The sequence below is a fragment of the Pseudophryne corroboree genome, chromosome 9, assembly GCF_028390025.1.
Source record: "Pseudophryne corroboree isolate aPseCor3 chromosome 9, aPseCor3.hap2, whole genome shotgun sequence".
Classification (NCBI taxonomy): Eukaryota; Metazoa; Chordata; class Amphibia; order Anura; family Myobatrachidae; genus Pseudophryne; species Pseudophryne corroboree.
In genome coordinates, this window is record NC_086452.1 from 80,555,239 (window position 1) to 80,579,695 (window position 24,457).

The window sequence follows — 24,457 nt, forward strand, 5'->3', positions numbered from 1 at the left end:
GTACAGACCACGCTGCAGCAGTCTGCAGGTCTCAGTCTAGTACCTGAGTGTGTAATTACAGACTTCAGGATAGCCTCCTGCTATTTATCAGCAGGTACCTTCAAAGTGGCCGTATCCTAAGACGGCAGTGCCACCTTGACAAACGTGTGAGCGCCTTATCCACCCTAGGGGATATCTCCCAGCGTAACCTATCCTCCGGCGGGAAAGGGTACGCCATCAGTAACTTGTTAGAAATTACCAGTTTCTTATCGGGGAAACCCACGCTTTTTCACACTTCATTCACTCATTTGATGGGGGAACAAAACACTGCCTGCTTTTTCTCCCCACACATAAAACCCTTTGTTTTTAGTGGTACTTGGGTTAATGTCAGAAATGTGTAACACATTTTATATTGCCGGGATCATGTAACGGATGTTCCTAGTGGATTGTGTATATGTCTCAACCTCGTCGACACTGGAGTCAGACTCCGTGTCGACATCTGTGTCTGCCATCTGAGGGTTGATGGCCTTTGAGACGTCTGGGCAGGCGCGGGCTGAGAAGCCGGCTGTCCCATAGCTGTTACGTCATCCAGCCTTTTATGTAAGGAGTTGACACTGTCGGTTAATACCTTCCACCTATCCATCCACTCTGGTGTTGGCCCACAGGGGCGACATCTCATTTATCGGCATCTGCTCCGCCTCCACATAAGTCTCCTCATCAAACATGTCGACACAGCCGTACCGACACACCGCACACACACAAGGAATGCTCCAATGAGGACAGGACCCACAAAAGCCCTTTGGGGGGACAGAGTGAGAGTATGCCAGCACACACCAGAGCGCCACATAATGCAGGGACTAACTGAGTTATGTCCCCTATAGCTGCTTTTATATAATTTATACTGCGCCTAAATTTAGTGCCCCCCCTCTCTGTTTTAACCCTGTTCTGTAGTGTAGACTGCAGGGGAGAGCCAGGGAGCTTCCCTCCAACGGAGCTGTGAGGGAAAAATGGCGCCAGTGTGCTGAGGAGATAGGCTCCGCCCCTTTTTCGCGGACTTTTCTCCCGCATTTTTATGGAATCTGGCAGGGGTTAATATACATCCATATAGCCCTGGGGGTTATATGTGATGTATTTTTGCCAGCCAAGGTGTTTATATTGCTGCTCAGGGCGCCCCCCCCAGCGCCCTGCAGCCTCAGTGGCCGGAGTGTGTGGTGTGCATGAGGAGCAATGGCGCACAGCTGCAGTGCTGTGCGCTACCTTGGTGAAGACTGATGTCTGCTGCCGCCGTTTTTCCGGACCTCTTCTTGCTTCTGGCTCTGTAAGGGGGACGGCGGCACGGCTCCGGGACCGAACACCAAGGACTGGGCCTGCGGCCGATCCCTCTGGAGCTAATGGTGTCCAGTAGCCTAAGAACCCCAATCCGGCTGCAAGCAGGCGAGTTCGCTTCTTCTCCTCTTAGTCCCTCGCTGCAGTGAGCCTGTTGCCAGCAGGTCTCACTGAAAATAAAAAACCTAAATCTATACTTTCTTTCTAAGGGCTCAGGAGAGCCCCTAGTGTGCATCCAACCTCGGCCGGGCACAAGATCTAACTAAGGCTTGGAGGAGGGTCATAGTGGGAGGGGCCAGTGCACACCTGGTAGTCATAAATCTTTCTAGAGTGCCCAGCCTCCTTCGGAGCCCGCTATTCCCCATGGTCCTTACGGAGTTCCCAGCATCCACTAGGACGTTAGAGAAAGAAGAGATAGTCAAGATTGACACTTAGCCAAAATCGCACAGAACCAGGATGTGCTTGCGATACTGGCTAAGTGCCGACCCGGCCCCTGTCGCACAGTGAGAATCGGTTAAGTCCGAATCTCACCGTGTGTACACACCCTAAGTCTACACCTTCTATACAGTGTATAAGACTGTGATTATTTCAATAACTAAGTCCAAATTGAGGACTCTCAGGAATCTGTCGATCTAATTACAAACTATTTATGGATTCTGGATTAATACATCAAATTAGAGTGAGTAATTTGCTTAGATGTTTCACTCTATTTTATGTTTTATGTTATATGTATGTCATACTTGCCTACTCTCCCGGAAGCTGCGGGAGGCTCCCATTTTTTAGGTTAGCCCCCTGCACCCCCGGAAGAGTAGGCAGGTCCAGTGTCGGACTGGGGCATAAAGGGCCCACCGGGGGAATGCAGTGATAGGGGACCATACTTAGGGGTGTGGCCAGCCTCCACAGAGGCATGAATACACAATAGTCTAGTGCAGTTTAATGCAACATATCTACCATGTATAATACAAGTGCACAGTCTGGAGCCTGATTCCTAGAGGAAGGAGTGGGCCCTCAGGCAGTGGGGCCTACCAATGGTTTCCCTGGTACCCCTGTGGGCCAGTCCGACCCTGGGCAGGTCTCCCGCATCCTGCTTGCACCCTAGTGATGCGGGCAGGATGAAGAGATACACTCCCGTATTCGCGAGTCCGTGGGGTGCGGAAGGGGTCAAAATGACGTGAATCGGGGCTTAATGATGACACAGCCCAGCCCCGCCCCCCAAAGTCTCCTGCAGTGTCTCCTCTCCGGGCTTCTCCCGGAGATATTTAAAGTAGGCAAGTATGATGTATGTATTGTCAATTGTGGTGTGTAGTATACCGGTATTAGGAGTCACAGCCATTATTTTTAGAATATAACACATGATACCAATATACTGCATTTTTTTATATTTTACAATTATGTATACGAGCATTCCATTTGTATTATTTTACTGGATAAATAAATTACTCTATTGATTAATATTTGTTTTATAATATTATTATCTATAGTAGTATCAACGTCTATATTAATTGTCAAAAAGCGCTGGGAGATTCTTTTCTGTTTACGATAAGTAAATGCACCCAAGCCTATTTCACATTTACATAAACAATAATACCAATGTCATACAATGGTGCCCTGTTATATTCAGCTGATATGTAATCCGTAACCCACGGATGGGGAACCTTCGGCCCTGCAGCTGTTGTTTAACCGCACATCCCAGCATGCCCTGCAACAGTTTTAGCATCGCCAAATAGCAAAACTGTAGCAAGGCATGCTGGTATGTGTAGTTCAACAACAGCTGGAGGGCCGAAGGTTCCCCATCCCTGACGTAACCTATAAACCAGGCCTGGCCAACCTGTGGCTCTCCAGATGTTGTGAAACTACACATCCCACCATGCCCTGCCACAGTTTTAACTTTCCCTAATAGCAAAACTGTGGCAAAGCATGATGGGACTTGTAGTTTTACAACAGCTGGAGAGCCATAGGTTGGCCAGGCCTGCAGTATAAGGCATTACTACTGCAATGACACTGAGTCAAGCGCCCCCTGCTGACAAAAGCCAAAGTGCACAATACAGTTTATTTTGATGGTCTCAAGGCATACCTCCCAACTGTCCCGATTTTCGCGGGACAGTCCCGTTTTTTGGGGACTGTCCCGCTGTCCCACCCGCGGGCCGCAGTGTCCCGCGGGGGGGGGGGGGGGGGCAGTTGGGAGTCTCTGTGTCTCACTGCCCTGCTCAGCAGAGCAGCGGTAAATAGACGTTGTGCGCATGCGCACAGCGTCTATTCACTGGATTCAGAGGGAGAGGGGTCGTGCCAGCGGCTCACAGAGCGCTGGGCATGCCCCCTCAGTGACGAAAACGGGGGCGTGGCTCGCGATCGCGGGTCCTCTCGCGAAGCCACGCCATTTTCTTTCTTTTTCAGGAGCGCGCGCGCCTTCGCCGCGCGTATGTCCCTCTTTAGGGAACTGTAAAGTTGGGAGGTATGCTCAAGGGAAGGGCACATACAAAGTACTATTATTGAAAATAGAGAGGATTTAGTAAACTTTATATATAAAGTACAAACCCCTTTTATATACTATATTGTATCTAAATTCTAATGTTTTTAAAAGCCGTTGAGTGTTTCTGTATCTTACATGTTAGCTCCATATAAACAATGCACTGATGTGTAAATGTGTTATCTTGACAGTATAAACATCTTTATGAATTATATAGATTGTTCTTTAAAAAGAGGGGAAAACATCTTGTGTACATTATATTAATTCATATAATATATATATGATTCCTGTAACATTCCCGGCGTATATGAGGACTCAGTACAATTTATTGCAGTCTCCACATTTGTGTCTCATTGGCTCCTAGAGTTATCGGTTTCCTAATTAATCACTTTTCAATCAATAGGGACACATTGCTCTTGTCGGGTGAATATGTACATGATGTGTGCTGAACAATCTAAGCTGGCATAAAACATTTTACCCATACCTCCCAACATGACCCTCTCCAGGAGGGACAAAATTCTCTGCTTCTGGACTTTTCTCTTAATTTATGATTGCCAGCACCTGTGTTGAACAGGTTAATGGATAAGAAAGGTGTTTCACCACGGGTGATGCAATCATACATTAAGAAGGAAGTCCAGGAGCAGAGCATTGTGTCCCTCCTGGAGAGGGTCATGTTGGGAGGCCTGATTTTACCTACCCAAGCTGACATAACCACAGGCTATGATGATCATGAAAAGAAAATGCTATTGCATATTGGGGGTAATTCTGAGTTGATCGCAGCAGGATTTTTGTTAGCAATTGGGCAAAACCATGTGCACTGCAGGGGAGGCAGATTTAACATGTGCAGAGAGAGTTAGATTTGGGTGGGGTGTGTTCAATCTGCAATCTAATTTGCAGTGTAACAATAAAGCAGCCAGTATTTACCCTGCACAGAAACACTATAACCCACCGAAATCTAACTCTCTCTGCACGTTATATCTGCCTCCCCTGCAGTGCACATGGTTTTGCCCAACTGCTAAAAAATTTCCTGCTGCGATCAACTTGGAATTACCCCCATTATGCAGACATAGGCCCTCATTCCGAGTTGTTCGCTCGGTAAATTTCATCGCATCGCAGCGATTTTCCGCTTAGTGCGCATGCGCAATGTCCGCACTGCGACTGCGCCAAGTAAATTTGCTATGAAGTTAGGATTTTTACTCACGGCTTTTTCTTCGCTCAGGCGATCGTAGTGTGATTGACAGGAAATGGGTGTTTCTGGGCGGAAACAGGCCGTTTTATGAGCGTGTGGGAAAAAACGCTACCGTTTCCGGAAAAAACGCAGGAGTGGCTGGAGAAACGGGGGAGTGTCTGGGCGAACGCTGGGTGTGTTTGTGACGTCAAACCAGGAACGACAAGCACTGAACTGATCGCAGATGCCGAGTAAGTCTGAAGCTACTCTGAAACTGCTAAGAAGTTTGTAATCGCAAAATTGCGAATACGTCGTTCGCAATTTTAGGATGCTAAGATTCACTCCCAGTAGGCGGCAGCTTAGCGTGAGCAACTCTGCTAAAATCGCCTTGCGAGCGAACAACTCGGAATGACCTCCATAGCACACTACACCCCCTAACATGACCTGACTGCTGGACATGATCATAATATAATTCTATTACACTCTATACAGACATAGGACACTACAACTACAACATGACCTGACCGCTGGACATGATCATAATATAATTCTATTACACTCTTTACAGACATAGGACACTACACCCCTAGCATGACCTGACCCCTGGACATAATCATAGTACAATTCTATTACACTGTATAAAGACATAGGACATTACGGGTGTGGTTCATCAAATCGACAGTGTCTAGGTCGACAATGTTTAGGTCGACCACTATAGGTCGACAGTCACTAGGTCGACATGGATGGAAGGTCGACAGGGTTTCTAGGTCGACATGTGCTAGGTCGACAGGTCTAAAGGTCGACATGAGGATTTTTTTTGTGTCGTTTTCTTCGTAGAGTGACCGAAATCCCAAATTATTGCACCGCGTCCGCTCGCCATGCTTCGGGCATGGTGCCTTCGCTCCGCTACCGCTTCGCTCGGCACACTTTACCGTTCCAATCGTAGTCCACGTGGATCGTTAAGTATGAAAAAAATCAAAAAAATCTGAAAAACTCATGTCGACCTTTAGACCTGTCGACCTAGCACATGTCGACCTAGAAACCCTGTCGACCTTCCATCCATGTCAACCTAGTGACTGTCGACCTATAGTAGTCAACCTAAACATTGTCGACCTAGACACTGTCGATCTTCAGACCGGATCCCGGACATTACACCTCCAACATAACCTGACCCCTGGACATACTGTATGATGATCATTAAAATAAGATTTTAAACCTACCGGTAAATCTTTTTCTCGTAGTCCGTAGAGGATGCTGGGACTCTGTAAGGACCATGGGGAATAGACGTGCTCCGCAGGAGACATGGGCACTTTAAGAAAGACTTTAGACTCTGGGTGTGCACTGGCTCCTCCCTCTATGCCCCTCCTCCAGACCTCAGTTAGAGAAACTGTGCCCAGAGGAGACGGACAGTACAAGGAAAGGATTTTTGTAATCCAAGGGATAGATTCATACCAGCCAGACCAATCACACCGTATAACTTGTGATATACTACCCAGTTAACAGTATGAAAAACAACATAGCATCAGTCCAAGACCGATGAAACTATAACATAATCCTTATGTAAGCAATAACTATATACAAGTCTTGCAGAAGTAGTCCGCACTTGGGACGGGCGCCCAGCATCCTCTACGGACTACGAGAAAAAGATTTACCGGTAGGTTTAAAATCTTATTTTCTCTAACGTCCTAGAGGATGCTGGGACTCCGTAAGGACCATGGGGATTATACCAAAGCTCCCAAACGGGCGGGAGAGTGCGGATGACTCTGCAGCACCGATTGAGCAAACAGGAGGTCCTTCTCAGCCAGGGTATCAAACTTATAGAACTTTGCAAAGGTGTTTGACCCCGACCAAGTAGCAGCTCGGCACAGCTGTAGTGCCGAGACCCCTCGGGCAGCTGCCCAAGAAGAGCCCACCTTCCTTGTGGAATGGGCCTTAACCGATTTTGGTAACGGCAATCCTGCTGTAGAATGCGCCTGCTGAATCGTGTTACAGATCCAGCGAGCAATCGTCCAGGTGAGATATTTCCACTCCACTGTCTTAAGTGGTTCAAGCCAATGTGACTTAAGGAAACTTAACACCACGTTAAGGTCCCAAGGCGCCACCGGAGGTACAAAAGGAGGCTGAATATGCAGTACTCCCTTCACAAAAGTCTGTACTTCAGGTAATGAGGCCAATTCCTTTTGAAAGAAAATGGATAAGGCCGAAATCTGAACTTTTAATGGAGCCTAATTTTAGGCCCAAATTCACTCCAGTTTGTAGGAAGTGAAGAAAACGGCCCAGGTGGAATTCTTCCGTAGGAGCATTCCTGGCCTCACACCAAGAAACATATTTTCTCCATATTCGGTGATACTGTTTAGATGTCACGTCCTTCCTAGCCTTTATTAGCGTAGGAATGACCTCATCCGGAATACCTTTTTCCACTAGGATCCGGCGTTCAACCGCCATGCCGTCAAACGCAGCGGGGTAAGTCTTGGAACAAACAGGGACCTTGTTGTAACAAGTCCTGCCTTAGAGGAAGAGGCCACGGTCTTCTCTGAGCATTTCTTGCAGATCAGGATACCAGGTCCTTCGTGGCCAATCTGGAACAATGAGAATTGTTCTCACTCCTCTTTTTCTTATTATCCTCAACACCTTGGGTATGAGAGGAAGAGGAGGAAACACATATACCGACTGGAACACCCACGGTGTCACTAGGGCGTCCACAGCTACCGCCAGAGGGTCTCTTGACCTGGCGCAATACCTTTGTAGCTTTTTGTTAAGACGGGATGCCATCATGTCTATTTGGGGTAGTCCCCACCGACTTGCAATCTGCGCAAAGACTTCCTGACGAAGTCCCCACTCTCCCGGATGCTGATCGTGTCTGCTGGGGAAGTCTGCTTCCCCGTTGTCCACTCCCGGAATGAACACTGCTGACAGAGCATTTACATGATTCTCCGCCCAGCGAAGAACTCTGGTGGCTTCCGCCATTGCCACTCTGCTCCTTGTGCCGCCTTGGCGGTTTACATGAGCTACTGCAGTGATGTTGTCTGACTGGATCAGAACTTGTCGATTGTGAAGTAAGATCTCCGCTTGACGTAGGGCGTTGTATATGGCCCTTAGTTCCAGGATGTTGATGTGAAGACAAGTCTCTTGACTTGACCAAAGTCCTTGGAAATTTCTTCCCTGTGTGACCGCTCCCCAACCTCGGAGGCTCGCGTCCGTGGTCACCAAGATCCAGTCCTGAATGCTGAATCTGTGGCCCTCTAGAAGGCGAGCACTGTTTAGCCACCACAGGAGAGATACTCTGGCCCTGGGGGACAGGGTGATCCGCTGATGCAATTGCAGATATGACCCGGACCATTTGGCCAATAGGTCCCATTGGAAGGCCCTTGCATGGAATCTGCCGTATGGAATGGCTTCGTATGTTGCCACCATCTTTTCCAGAACTTGAGTGCAATGATGTACTGACACTTGTTTTGGTTTCAACAAGTTCATGACTAGAGTCTTGAGTTCCTGCGCTTTTTCCTTTGGAAGAAAAACCCTTTTCTGGTCTGTGTCCAGAATCATGCCCAAGAAGGGCAGACGAGTTGTAGGATTCAGCTGCGACTTTGGAATATTGAGAATCCAGCCGTGTCGCTGTAACACATTCAGTGAAAGTGATACGCTGCTCAGCAACTTCACCCGTGATCTCGCTTTTATGAGGAGATCGTCCAAGTACGGGATAATTGTGACACCCTGCTTGCGCAGGAGTACCATCATTTCCGCCATTACCTTGGTGAAAATTCTCGGGGCCGTGGAAAGCCCAAACGGCAACGTCTGAAATTGGTAATGACAATCCTGTACCGCAAATCTCAGGTACGCTTGATGAGGAGGATATAGGGGGACATGCAGGTATGCATCCTTTATGTCCAGAGATACCAAAAAATCTCCCCCTTCTAAGCTGGCGATGACCGCCCTGAGTGATTCCATCTTGAACTTGAACCGTTTTAAGTAAAGGTTCAGGGATTTTAAATTTAAAATGGGTCTGACCGAACCGTCCGGTTTCGGAACCACAAAAAGAGTTGAGTAGTACCCCTGCCCTCTTTGAAGCAGGGGAACCTCTCCCACCTTTTGTTGCAGACACAATTTGTGAATCGCATGTAACACTATCTCCCTTTCCAGGGGTTGTTTCGGTAGGGCCGATTTGAAAAACCGGCGAGGAGGCACTTCTTCGAATTCCAGCTTGTAACCCTGGTAAACAATTTCTATTGCCCATGGATCCACCTGTGAGTGGACCCAGACGTGGCTGAACAGTCGAAGACGTGCCCCCACAGGAGCTGACTCCCTCAGGGGAGCCCCAGCGTCATGCGGTGGATTTAGCAGAGGCCGGGGAGGACTTCTGTTCCTGGGAACTAGCTGTGTTGTGCAGCTTTTTCCCTCTGCCGTTACCTCTGGCAAGAAAGGACGGTCCACGTGCTCTCTTGCTTTTATTGGAACAAAAGGACTGCAATTGATAATGAGGCGCTTTATTAGATTGTGAGGGAATATATGGCAAAAAATTTGATTTACCTGCCGTAGCCGTGGAGACGAGATCCGAGAGGCCCTCTCCGAACAATTCCTCACTCTTGTAAGGCAACAACTCCATATGCCTCTTTTAGTCGGCATCACCTGTCCATTGCATGTTCCACAGGACACGTCTAGCAGAAATCGACATAGCGTTGACTCTAGAACCCAGTAGACTAACGTCTCTCTGGGCATGTCTTATATATACATATATATATATATATATATAAGACAACATCTTTTACATATAAATATATTAGTGATGAGCTGATCCGGTTTTACTCGGTTCTCAAAACGGCATCTTATTGGCTATCCAAAACACGTGACATCCGTGAGCCAATAAGATGCCGTTTTGAGAACCGAGTAAAACCGAATCCGCTCATCACTAATATATATATATATATATATATATATATATATATATATATATATATGGGACAATAACATGGTATCCTTATCTAGGGTTTCAATCTCCGCTGATAAGGTATCTGTCTACGCTGCTACAGCGCTATAAACCCATGCCGACACAATCGCCGGTCTGAGTAGTGTACCAGAATGTGTGTAAATGGACTTCAAAGTACTTTTACTGCATGCTATCTGCAGGATCCCTGAGGATAGCTGTAAAGTCAGCGCTACCTTTTTTTGGTAAACGTGTCAATGCCTTGTACACCCTAGGGGAAGATTCCCATCGTATCCTGGCCACATTAGGGAAAGGATACTCCCTGAAAATTCTTTTTGGGAAGCTGCAGCTTCTTGTCTGGAGATTCCCGCTCTTTTCCTTCATGAGAGGAGGGAAATTTACCTCAGCTTTTTTTCCCCTTAAACATGTGTATCCTCGTGTCAGGGACAGATGAGTCATCAGTGATATGCAAAACATCTTTTATTACAATAATCATATATTGAATACTTTTCTGCCAGTTTTGGCTGTACTTTGCATTATCGTAGTCGATACTGGAGTCAGACTCCGTGTCGATATCAGTGTCTATTATTTTGGATAGTGAGCGTTGTGAGACTCTGAAGGTCTCTGTGACATAGGGACAGACATGGGTAGAATCCCTGTCTGTTCTGTAATCTTTTGTGTAATAAATTCATCTTAGCACTTAATTTCACCACACACACACACACACACACACACACACACACACACACACACACATTTGCTCCATCTCCTTCTTAGGAGAGCCTTTTACCTCAGACATGTCGACACACACGTACCGACACACCACACACTCAGGGAATGCTCTTCTGAAGACAGTTCCCCCACAAGGCCCTTTGGAGAGACAGAAAGAGAGTATGCCAGCACACACCCCAGCGCAATATGACCCAGGAAAAACACAGCAATTTAATGTTTACCCCGTAGCGCTGTTATTATTATCTGCGCCGAATTATGTGCCCCCCCTCTTCTTTAAAACCCTCTCTTCTACCGTGGTATAAGCAGGGGAGAGTCCGGGGAGCTTCCTCTCAGCGGTGCTGTGGAGAAAAACATGGCGCTGGTGAGTGCTGAGGGAGAAGCCCCACCCCCTCGGTCAGAGCCGGATTAAGAGCATGGGGGGCCTGGGGCACTTAAGACAGAGGGGCCCCTATTCAAGAGAAGGGGTGTGTGGGTGTGTGGGGGGCGGGTGGGGGGGGTGTCACACATTAGCCACAGCACGATCACACTGCGCTCCTGTCCCCGCCAACCGCACAGACAGCTGAGCGATGGCTCAGCTCTCCAATCATGTATGAATGAAGCAGCCTGCCGCTCAGCCATTGGGGCAGACTACTTCAGTCATACATTATTGGACAGCTGAGCCGTCGCTCAGCTGTCCTGTCTGTACGGCTGCAGTGCGGACGAGAGCGCAGCACCACAGATCGGATCGGAAGAGAGATCCGATCTGTGGTGTGACAGGGGGCCCTTTTGGAAATGGGGGCCCGGGGTACATATCCCCAGGACCCCGCCTTAATCCGGCTCTGCCCTCGGCGGCGGGCTTCAGTCCCGCTAAAAGTATAAAATTGGCGGGGGCTCATGCATATATACAGTGTCCAGCTGTATATATGCTCTCTTTTGCCAAATAAGAGGTTTATATTGCTGCCCAGGGCGCCCCCCCCCCCCTGTGCCCTGCACCCTTACAGTAACTGCCGTTTGTGAGGTGTATGGGAGCAATGGCGCACAGCTGCAGTGCTGTGCGTTACCTCAGTGAAGATCAATGAAGTCTTCTGCCGCCTCTGAAGATCTTTTCTCTCATACTCACCTGGCTTCTATCTTCCGGCTCTGTGAGGAGGACAGCGGCGCGGCTCCGGGACGAACTCCAGGGTGAGACCTGTGTTCTGACTCCCTCTGGAGCTAATGGTGTCCAGTAGCCTAAGAAACAGAGCCCTGAAACTCAGAAAAGTGGGTCTGTTTCTCTCTCCTCAGTCCCTCGATGCAGGGAGTCTGTTACCAGCAGTGCTCCCTGAAAATAAAAAACCTAACAAAAATGCTTTCTTACAGGAAACTCAGGAGAGCTCCTGAAATGCACCCAGCTCCTCTGGGCACAGTATCAAACTGAGGTCTGGAGGAGGGGCATAGAGGGAGGAGCCAGTGCACACCCAGAGTCAAAGTCTTTCTTAAAGTGCCCATGTTTCCTGCGGAGCCCGTCTATCCCCATGGTCCTTACGGAGTCCCAGCACCCTCTAGGACGTTAGAGAAACTAAAATGCTATTACATATTGGGGGTAATTCCAAGCTGATCGCAGCAGGAATTTTGTTAGCAGTTGGGCAAAACCATGTGCACTGCAGGGATGGGGGGGGGGGGGGCGCGCGCAGATATAACATGTGCAGAGAGAGTTAGATTTGGGTGGGTTATTTTATTTCTGTGCAGGGGAAATACTGGCTGCTTTATTTTTACACTGCAAATTAGATTGCAGATTGAAAACACCACACCCAAATCTAACTCTCTCTGCACATGTTAAATCTGCCTCCCCTGCAGTGCACATGGTTTTGCCCAACTGCTAACAAAATTCCTGCTGCGATCAACTTGGAATTACCCCCATTATGCAGACATAGCACACTACACCACTAACATGACCTGAGCGCTGGACATGGCTATAATACAATTCTATTACACTCTATACAGACAGAGGACAGTACACACCCAACATGACCTGACCGCTGGGCATGATCATAATATAATTCTATTACACTCTGTACAGACATAGGACACTACACCCCTAGCATGACCTGACCCCTGGACATAATCATTATACCCTATACAGACATAGGACACTACACCCCTAACATGACCTGAACCCTGGACATAATCATAATACAATTCTATTACACTGTATAAAGACATAGGACATTACACCCCCAACATAACCTGACCCCGGGACATACTGTATGATGATCATTAAACTAAAATGCTATTACATATTATGCAGACATAGCACACTACACCACTAACATGACCTGAGCACTGGACATGGCTATAATGCAATTCTATTACAGTCTGTACAGACAGGGGACAGTACACCCCCAACATGACCTGATCACTGGACATGGCCATAATACAATTCTATTACACTCTGTACAGACATAGGACACTACACCCCCAACATGACCTGACCGCTGGGCATGATCATAATATAATTCTATTACACTCTGTACAGACAAAGGTCACTGCACCCCTAGCATGACCTGACCCCTGGACATGACCATAATACAATTCTATTACACCCTATACAGACATAGGACACTACACCCCCAACATGACCTGACAGTTGGACATGATCATAATACAATTCCATAACACTGTATTAAGACATTCCAGACCTCTAAACCTGACAAAGGACATTTTACCTACCAAAATTAACCTGACCAGCGGACACAAGCCAAATCTAATTCTATTGCATAGGTAAAGGACACAACAACTGACCAACATGACCTGAACTGTGGACATTACTATAATACTAATAGAAAGAACCAGCGCCGGCCTTAGGCATAGGCAATCTAGGCAAATGCCTAGGGCATTTGGTATGCTTAGGGGCACCAGCAGCTTCCGCTGATTAAAATGATATGCAGCATGCCTATATTGTGTGTGTGACTGCGGCTGTATCTACATACGAAATGCTATATTGCAGTGTATTCCTGGAAATCACTGTAATGTAGCATTTCGGATGCAGATACAGCCACAGTCGCACACAGAATATAGGCATGCTGCATATCATTTTAATCAGCAGAAGCTGCTTGTGCATCCTAGCCATATAGTAATGCTAATAAGATGCATTTTCATAAACAAAAGGCGCCCGACAGTAGCAGAGCTGCCAGCTGACTCATGCCAGGCATCTGCTGCAGAACTAGCGGCGGTGCTAGGGGGCACCAGCCAAAATCTTGCCTAGGACATCATATTGGTTAAGGCCGGCTCTGGATAGAACTGTTTTAGAGTAACTCACTACCAACTTAGAACATTACACTTCCCAAAGGCCTAAATCCTGGATATGACTATAATACAATTTTAGTATACTCTAAAAGGACATAGTAGCCAAACATAAGTGACTGCTAGGCATGACTGATGAACATTTGTTTAAAAAAAATAAACATTTTCCACTTTCAGATGACTAAAGATTATAGAGGTCTATGTACTAATATGTCTATGTACTAAGCCTTGAGAGAGATTAAGTGGACCGAGATAATGTACCAGCCAACCAGCTCATAATTGTTTCAAACACAGCCTGTAACATGACAGTTAAGGGCTGATTGTCTGGTACTTTATCTCTGTCCACTTTATATTTCTCCAAGGCATATAGTACATAGAACCCATAGGTTTTATGTACCCCATCCGAGAGGGGTTCACTACGATATGCTGGCGGTCGGGCTCCCGGCGACCAGCATATCGGCGCCGGGAGCCCGACCGCCGGCTTACCGACAGTGTGGCGAGCGCAAATGAGCCCCTTGCGGGCTCGCTGTGCTCGCTACGCTACGGGCACGGTGGCGCGCTACGCGCGCCACGCTATTTTATTCTCCCTCCAGGGGGGTCGTGGACCCCCACGAGGGAGAATAACTGTCGGTATGCCGGCTGTCGGGATCCCGGCGCCGGTATACTGTGCGCCGGGATCCCGTCATTCGGCATACTGAAGACCACCCATCCGAGAGAGTTAGGTAACCACAATTATAACAATATAATATTTTCAAGGAGGACAAATTTCAAACCCGAGACTGTCATTAGAAATCAAGGACTGTTGGTATTTAAATGGGGGAAATGTTTAAAACCTTCCATTGAGTACCTATCATTTATGATAAATGCTAGCTAGATGAGCAATTTCTCCACTCTTTAGAAGGTTTGACCCATTTCCCGCTACATACAGTATCTAAATTGTATAGGGGGAGATTTATCAAGACTTGGAGACAGATAAAGTACAAACCAATAAGATTCTGTCATTCATTTTACAGGCTGTGCTTGAAAAATAACATAAGTAGAAAAACTATCAGCAACTTCTCCAATATAGCACTCTCCAAGATTTGATACATTGCCCCCATAGGCAGGGCTGCCATCAGAAATTGTGGGGCCTGGGACTGACAAAATAGGCAAAAACGTCCCTCCCAAAATGGTCTCCGCTTCAGAGGAGACAGTTATTCAAGATACTAGAGGGCTCCTCTAGTATCTTGAATAACTGTCTCCTCTGTGGCGGCGGCCATTTTGGGAGGAAAGTTTTCTATACAGAGCTGCTGGTGGGGCGGCGGAGAGCAGTAGAACAGCGTGGACGACCGCAGAACGGCGGGGACGGCGGGGGGAGGGGGGGGGGGGGCAGGTGGCTGCATGAGCATCCCAGACCCTCCTCTCTCTGTCAGAGAGGCTGGGCCCGGGACAGCTGTGCCCCCAGCACCTCCCTGATGGCGGCCATGCCCATAGGGCTGTAATATCTAGGTATATAATTAGTGTTGTCCACATGACAAAATAAATAAATAAATTAATAATAATAATAAGTGGATGGAGACATATTGCAGTCATCATTTACTCACTAAGGTGTCTGTCTGTACCCAGCTTTGAAGAGCATAGGTGCCGCAAAGATGGCGCCGGAGTGCCTTAAGGGGGAGGGTCGCCAGGCGGCCCGCGGGCCGGTAGCATGGCGAAAGGGGGGGGGGGTATTCCCATCCCTCCCTTCACACACCGACCAGCAGACCAGCCAGTAAAGGCAGCGGGGGCGGAGCAGCGGGGGGGGGGGGGGGGGAGCATAAAGGGAAAGAGCAGGGGGGTAGGCAGCCTTTGTCCTGGAGAGTGCAGTGCTGAAAATAACGGAAATGTTTGGGTCATAACTGGTTATTTTGAATGCATGTTTAAGATGATGATATTTTCCTTCTTTTCTCTACAGTGTTATTGTATTATTCGAACCATTGGTATATGGTCCCATGTTTGTCACAGTTGGCGGGCAGCGGGAGATAGCGGTGCGCAAGGCATGGTGAAGGGGGGAGCCAGCTGAGGTATGCAGATTCACCCTCGGTGAATGGACGCACGCCCGGCTCCAGCCGTGGACGGTTGGGCCCGTGGGCTGCACGCCAGGCGAGCGTGATATGCACCGCAGGGGCTGGTTCCCAAGGGGGCGTTGCCGCGGTGCCTACTGGGTAGGCAGGGCACGCCCCAGGAAAAATGGAATGAGTGGGTAACACATTCCACCTTGCCCACCACTTTTCTGTCCATGCCCTGCAACCTTGTAAGGTGGTATATTAATAAACTGTGGCCAGTGATTTTACCCAAAGCTTTTCCTACGTGTCTAATTTATTTTAGATTAGAGTGCCGGTGCTTAGGGATGCCGGTAGGTCGACCTCTCCCCCTTAATGGTATCTCTCGGGAGATTGTCTTTGAAGGACCACGGTTGTACTGCAGTGTAGTTGGCTATAAGTCTCATACATACAGTATGTGCTTATATAATATACCTTCATGGTCCATATCACTTGTGTCCATAAGGGCTTGGCATCATATTGCAATGATCGTGTAACGTGTATGACTGTTAGGTCTGTGTCAGGGGAAGCTGTATGGGGCACGTGTTTTCCTACTAGCTCAAAATGTATGTAGCACAGTAGCACAGTAGCACAGTGGCCATTACTGGGATTCTGCTGCACAAATAGAAACAGTTCCTCATGCATAATGCAAACTCTAAGTCATGCAGGGGGAGGAAGCAGATGTGCCTAGAGAAGAGTCAGCAGTGTAATTCTAAGGTTAAAATAATGCAACCCACGGGGATCAAAAGGTAAAAATAACCCTGCACTAATGCAGAGACAGCAGAGTCAGAATCGTTCTGCTGTTCCCATGTATTCTGCTGATAACACGCAGCCCTTGTCCAATGTCACCCAGAGACTGGCAGCTCTGTGCGCTCAACTCCTGACGCTGATAAAGCCGAGGCTGGCCAACGTGACTGGTGCACACTTATTATCCTAATGTATTAGTGTAATAAAATGTCTTGTCTCACCCCTGCTGACCGCAGGACAAAGCCAGAGGAAAGGGGGGAAGGGCTGCAGACAAAGACACGTACCATAATGACTGAGAAGCCTTTACTGTATTAATGGCACTCTAACAAGATCTGCGGAGGGTTTAGATCTGGTTCTCTGGCTAGATCGGGCTGAAATAAATCAGGTTCTGGCTAATATGCAATTGATAATGGGGTCTGATTCTGCGTAGTACGCAAGAAGCAATGCACACAGATTTCAGCATGTGCCAAAGAAATTGGCTTCTGTGCCTGCACCAGATCAGATATTTGTCACAGACGTAAATCATTAGTGCATACAGAATGATCCATCTATTGGAGAACCATGCTTTCCGTGGGGATCCGGTCTGAAGATCGACAGTGTCTAGGTCGACAATGTTTAGGTCAACCACTATAGGTCGACAGTCACTAGGTCGACATGGATGGAAGGTCGACAGGGTTTCTAGGTCGACATGTGCTAGGTCGACAGGTCTAAAGGTCGACATGAGTTTTTCACTTTTTTTTTTCATACTTAACGATCCACGTGGACTACGATTGGAACGGTAAAGTGTGCCGAGCGAAGCGGTAGCAGAGCGAAGGCACCATGCCCGAAGCATGGCGAGCGAAGCGAACCATGCGCGGGGACGCGGTGCACTAATTTGGGATCCCGGTCACTTTACGAAGAAAACGACACAAAATAAATAAATAAATCCTCATGTCGACCTTTAGACCTGTCGACCTAGCACATGTCGACCTAGAAACCCTGTCGACCTTCCATCCATGTCGATCTAGTGACTGTCGACCTATAGCGGTCGACCTAAACATTGTCGACCTAGACACTGTCAATAAAACAAACCACACCCCTTTCCGTGAAATGAGCATTTATTGGCGGCAACCGTGCACAGAACTCTTCTGTATCATGGCAGTGTCATGGATGTATAAGCCGACTTCCTTTCTCGATTGTAACATGCGGACAGAGATAGGATGAGTCCCGATACTAATAAGGACAGTCGTGAAGCGCCTGCGTTTGATTCGCCACCCCCCTTGTTACCTCCCACAAACCCTCACTGGCTGTTAATCGCTTTGCCTCCAAATCTTTTCTACCATCGCCTTTAATCCATAATGGCATATCCGCAGTTCGACTCTGACTAAAAAACATCGGGCAACTGCAAAAACATTGGCAGTACGTCTAACTCTGAATCAGGCCCACAGTTTGCTACTGGCGAGATTGTTAACATACAGATGGAGCCCTGCTCATCTATCCCTCTAATAGGATTAACTGAGCCAGGGCAGTCGGATTTAATCCCCCGCTGTATTGTTCTCTCTGTATTGTATTGCAGCTGAGAACAATAGATGAAAGACAAAATGTAGGTAAGTCTGGCATAAGTCTTTCATAAATCATTGCGGGAGAGAGCATCCAGGTCAGCTCAGAGGGCGGGCAGGGGAGGCTGTGACATCGTGGAGGGGGTGGGCCGGAGGTGGGATGGGGCGGAGAAAGGGTGGAGCAAGGGCGGGGTCACGATGATGCCTCTTTTAAGCCACACCCCCGCTCTGTAATGCCTCGATCACCGGCATTACACTGCAGGGGGCGTGGCTATGATGACGCGATTCAGCAAGAATCGCGTCATCAACTGCCCGGACCGCCCACTTTACACACTAAGTGGGCGGACGGGCAGGGGGGTCCCCACAAATCGGGAGACTTGCCTGCTCTTCCGGGGGGCCGGGAGGGTCACCCGATTTTTGGGAGCCTCCCGGCCATTCCGGGAGAGTAGGCAAGTATGACTTATGCTAATAAGCCTTGGTGCACCATGGCGCAGCAGAGAAGGCTAGATGAGTGAGGATCCATCTGTACTGGTGAAATAAAAAAAAATAGCATTTTACTTTTCTGAATTAAATTAATTGTGAGTGGTAACAAAAAAAAACCCTCTATTGTACAGCCGACAGTGATACAGCGAGCAGTACAGCAGCTAAATTATGAGACTATCAATAGCATAGCATAGATTTCCCTAACTCTAAACTAACTGTACTAACCAGAGATGATTCATATTTACAGTCTCTTGACTGAAATACATAACTATGCTTAAGTCTGTATTTTCTACCTCTTTTACTAACTAAATATTTAATAAAAAACAGTCTATCAACTCATATTTTCTTCCTGCCTCCCAGCCTCCAGCCAGACAGTGAATGGCTGTCAGCATGCTGATTGGTGGATGGCTGCAGCTATCCACCAATCAGAGCGCTGACAGCTGCGGGCCGCAGGAGAGGTAAGATATATTTTTCTTTTATACCCGTGAATGGGTGAGTAGGGGCTCTAGGGGCTAATTTAGACCTGATCGCTGCTGTGCGTTTTCGAACAGCTGGCGATCAGGTCTGAACTGCGTATGCATATGTACCGCATTGCACAGGCGCGACAGTCCGCAGCGATGGGAAGCACCCGGAAGCCACGGAATGGTGCGAAAAATCCGATCGCACCGGCGATCGCAAGAAGATTGACAGGAAGAGGGCGTTTGTGGGTGGAAACTGACCGTTTTCAGGGAATGTCCAGAAAAACGCAGGAGGGATCCGAGTAAGTCCTGAGCTGTGCAGACACTGCACAAACTTCTGTTTGTGCAGCTCTCCTGCACATGCGATTGCACACCAGCACAGCGAATTACCCCTCCCCCTATAGGCGGCAACTACCTGATCGCAGGGATGCAAAATACGCACCCTTCAATCAGGTCTGAATGACCCCCCCTAGTTCATAGCTTTGCCCAAGGCCTACCCTGCAATGCTGCTATGGTGGCTGTGACTGTAAGGGGCCCTACACATTTCACGATGCGCCGCCGAGGTGCCCGACGGTCGATACGGCCGACAAGCGACCCGGCGGCGGGGGGGCAGTGACGGGGGGAGTGAAGTTTCTTCACTCCCCCGTCACGCGGCTGCATTGAAGTGCAGGCAAATATGGACGAGATCGTCCATATTGGCCTGCATGCACAGCCGACGGGAGACCAGCGATGAACGAGCGCGGGGCCGCGCATCGTTCATCGCTGGAGTCTCCACACTGAAAGATATGAACGAGTTCTCGTTCATTTATGAACGAGATCGTTCATATCTTTCAGAAAATCGGCCAGTGTGTAGGGCCTATAAGACACCGTGTGCCTGATGCCTCGGCAAAGTCATTTGTTCCTAGTAAATGGATAGGTTGCATTCAATTCTGTTAGATGCCTGATACTGTAACAGGGGAATTTAAGAATCCATGTTTTCCTAAATATGCATGTATATTTGTGATTTATGTTACCCAGTAGTCCAGTAAAACACATCCATGACATTGAATTGGAGTGAAAATGTTCTGTTTAGAAAAACTATTAGTTATTTCCAGCTGCAATAACTGCAATTTCGAAATTGCATGAAATGTAATTAACTAGCAGAGGCAGGAAGAGGTCTAAGCGGAGATCAGAGCAGGCATATTTAAACCAATCAAGCAGACTCTGTACAGGATACTGTCTGATCATCTGCTCTATCCTGTCCTAAACTTTGCTCTTGTGGCTGTGCACAAGACATAGACAATTAAGGGAGAATGTCACTCAAGAAACTATTTTCCCCCTTTAAAGCCTTGTACAGATGGAAGTTAAATGTAGGCCTTTAATGCACCATGTTAAAGCCTATTAAATGCACATTGACGCTGTACACAGACACACACACACACACACACACACACACACACACACACACACACACACACACACACACTTGTGTACCACCAATGTACATAGCAGTCATCTATTTTTGATTTTTGTTTGAAATTAAGAAATGAAAGTCTCGATAGCATTTAATGGGTAATCATTTTCTCAATCTATACCACATTTCTTGGCAAACTAATCAGCTCTTTCAGATTTCAGTGTATTGGGCTGAATGCCTTTCTGCCATTTCGTCTTGGATGACATCTCGCCACCTTTACACTTAATATTTCCAAAACAGAATTAATTATATTTTTACCGGCCAATAGTAGTTACCAACATGATATCTCTATCACTGTTGACAACTTGGCAATCATCCCTACCCCACAAGCTCGCTGCCTAGATGTCATTCTTGACTCTGAACTGTCCATTGTTCCCCACATTTAATCTGTCTCAAAATCATGTTACATACATCTAAGAAACATATCCAAAATACGACCATATCTTACACAAGACACAGCAAAAACACTAATCCATGCTCTCATTATCTCCTGCATTGATTATTGTAATAGTCTCCTGACTGGTCTTCCCAAACATAGACTCTCACCACTACAATCCATTTTGAATGCAGCTGCGAGGCTAATCTTCCTCGCTAAATGTTCATCATCTGCAGATCCGCTTTGTCAGTTCCTCCATTGGTTAATGTTTTAGATATAAAATACTTTTACTTAAATACAAGGCTATTAACCAAACTGCACCAACATACATCTCTTCACTCATCTCAAAATATCTCCCTACCCGACCTCTCCGCTCTGCACAAGATCTGCGTCTCTCATCCACATGTATTACTTGTTACCATTCAAAATTACAGGACTTTATCCGGGCTTCACCGACTCTGTGGAATGCCCTCCCACGCACAATAAGACTCACCTCTAGTCTCCAAACCTTTAAACGTTCCCTGAATACTCACTTCTTCAGACAAGCCTATCAAATTCCAGACCAACCCACATAACCTTCAGTGTTTCCCTATCTAATTACATCCTCTCTGTACAGTGGGGGTAATTCCAAGTTGATCGCAACAGGAATTTAGTTAGCAATTGGGCAAAACCATGTGCACTGCAGGGGGGGCAGATATAACATGTGCAGAGGGAGTTAGATTTGGGTGTGGTGTGTTCAATCTGCAATCTAAATTGCAGTGTAAAAATAAAGCAGCCAGTATTTACCCTGCACAGAAATAAAATAACCCACCCAAATCTAACTCTCTCTGCACATGTTAAATCTGCCTCCCCTGCAGTGCACATGGTTTTGCCCAATTGCTAACTAAATTCCTGCTGCGATCAACTTGGAATTACCCCCAGTATACATAACATCACATATCTTGTCTTTCTTTATTCTCACACCCTCCTGACCCTTGGCCAACATTGCTGGGTGATCATATCATACAACCCATTAAGAACCTTTGCAATCTGGTAGACTATGCAATAGGTAGCAACTATCCTTGTGTATCAATGCCTATTTACCTATAGATTGTAAGCTTGCGAGCAGGGCCTTCCTACCTCTATGTCTGTCTGTTTTCCCCCAGTTATGTTCTATAACTGTTGTTCTAATTGTAAAGTGCAATGGAATATGCTGCGCTATATAAGAAACTGTTACTAGAAAATAAATAAATAATGCACTTTTCAGTTGCTACTTAACACTGGAAAACTGTATGTACTGTAAAATGATGAATAGTTTTATGTTCCTATGTAGAACTTTAGAATGTTCCACAACAAAATGTCATTAAGGAGTGCTAATAATAGTATAATAGAGTGTACTTGGTAAAAGCACAAAGCATCAAGAGCGCATGAAAAACACATTAAAAGCACATCACTAAAGCACGCGTCCGTTTTCATGCATTTATATCCATTTTACAACGTGTGGCAAGCCGGACTTGTGAATTAGCTCATTTACTAAAAACAAATGAATTGGTCTGTTCATGAAACAGTGAAAAAAAGTGGAGAACTGAGACAGTGGAGAAGTTGTCCATGGCAACCAATCAGCTGCTCTGTATAATTTTATAGTTTGCAAATTATAAATGTTACATCAATGCTGATTGGTTGCCATGGGCAGCTTCTCCACTGGCTCGTTTATCCACACTTTTCACTGCTTCATGAATAGACCCCTAAGTACTTGTACAGTAGGTTTCAGAACTGACCTGGTTATAGTATAAACTAGAAAACAAAAGATCTTTGGAATTGTTAAATAGCGACTTCTTGTCAATCTTATAGTTGCCACATGGACTCCACCCAACAGTTGTTTTCAGTATAGAGGCCAACTTGGTTTAAATAGCATAAATGTGGTGTTTGCCGTAACAGCAAATGAAATATCAGTGCAATAGAAACTAGACAAATAAATCTTATTGGTTGCTAAAGGTTACATAACATTTGTGTATAGATGCTACTGAATCGTTATCAGAAAGTATTTTTAAGCATATTTGTGCTAAAAATAATTATTAATAATTTTCACTTTCTATCTGATTGAGAATTAATTTATTACCATCAAATAGAATATGTCTACGGCTATGTAGTTGTTTTATAAAGCTGGACATGTACTTTCCTTCCTATTTTAAGCATGTCCAGTGAGTGCCCCATATTATTAGATCAAATCTGCCCTAAACACATATTATTATTTTGGCCTATGTAATGTTAATCTCAGTACATTGTATTAAGTAACAGCCAAGTTTATATCTCTCTAAGGGCCCTATACACTAGAACGATAATGCCCAATTTCAGCCGATTTTGGGCATTTGGCCTAATATATATATCGGGGTGAAATTGGGCATTTTGGAGGTGTTTCTGATCCGATCTGATGTGCGTTCCCGTGAGCATCGGATCGGATCGTCCAGATTCGACAGTCAGACGGACATGTCACAGTAGCGCATGGGGCCCTTAATTCAATTTATGATGGCCGTGCCTGGTACAATCTGACTGGATTATTATTGTAACCTTTTCGGCTATTTCATTTTTTTTTTTTTAAATCCAAACCAATCTGATTAAAATAGAAACTATCCAAAATTCTAGGTATTAAATATTCCTTCTAGTACCTTAAATTATATTTAAATTAGCAACAAAAATACAGTACATAATAACTACATTATGTATGGAAGTTAAGGGGCACCGCGATTATGGGAAATTATAGGTAAAATATACTATATATATTTTATTTACTGTACTGCAATAATACATTTTAGGACAAAACTAGTAAACTAACCTAATAAAATCTCACTATTGCTATCGATAGATACCTATCCCCTACAATAATGAAATAAAAAAACAACAACATTAATAGCTAAAAAAAAAAAGACTCACATTTTTTCCTGTGCGTGTCCTAAATATTTTGTTCAGGGGCCTGTGATTGGTCCCTGACATGTGAATGCTCTATAGCTAAAATAAGCGGGTGTGGTTCGTTTTATCGACAGTATCTAGGTCGACAATGTTTAGGTCGACCACTATAGGTCGACAGTCACTAGGTCGACATGGATGGAAGGTCGACAGGGTTTCTAGGTAGACATGTGCTAGGTCGACAGGTCTAAAGGTCGACATGAGGATTTTTTTTTATTTTTGTGTCGTTTTCTTCGTAAAGTGACCGGGATCCCAAATTAGTGCACCGCGTCCCCTCGCATGGTGCCTTCGCTCCGCTACCGCTTCGCTCGGCACACTTTACCATTCCAATAGTAGTCCACGTGGATCGTTGAGTATGAAAAAATCAAAAATAAAAAAATGTGAAAAACTCATGTCGACCTTTAGACCTGTCGACCTAGCACATGTCGACCTAGAAACCCTGTCGACCTTCCATCCATGTCGACCTAGTGACTGTCGACCTATAGTGGTCGACCTAAACATTGTCGACCTAGACACTGTCGATCTTCAGACCGGATCCCAAAATA

The 24,457-nt window shown here is 46.4% G+C and overlaps 1 protein-coding gene across 7 annotated transcripts in view; it reads right to left on the reverse strand.

Moving 5' to 3' along the window:
• ELAVL4 (ELAV like RNA binding protein 4) overlaps nt 1–24,457 on the reverse strand; it is a 134,779-nt gene that overhangs the window by 25,681 nt on the left and 84,641 nt on the right. The window lies entirely within an intron of this gene.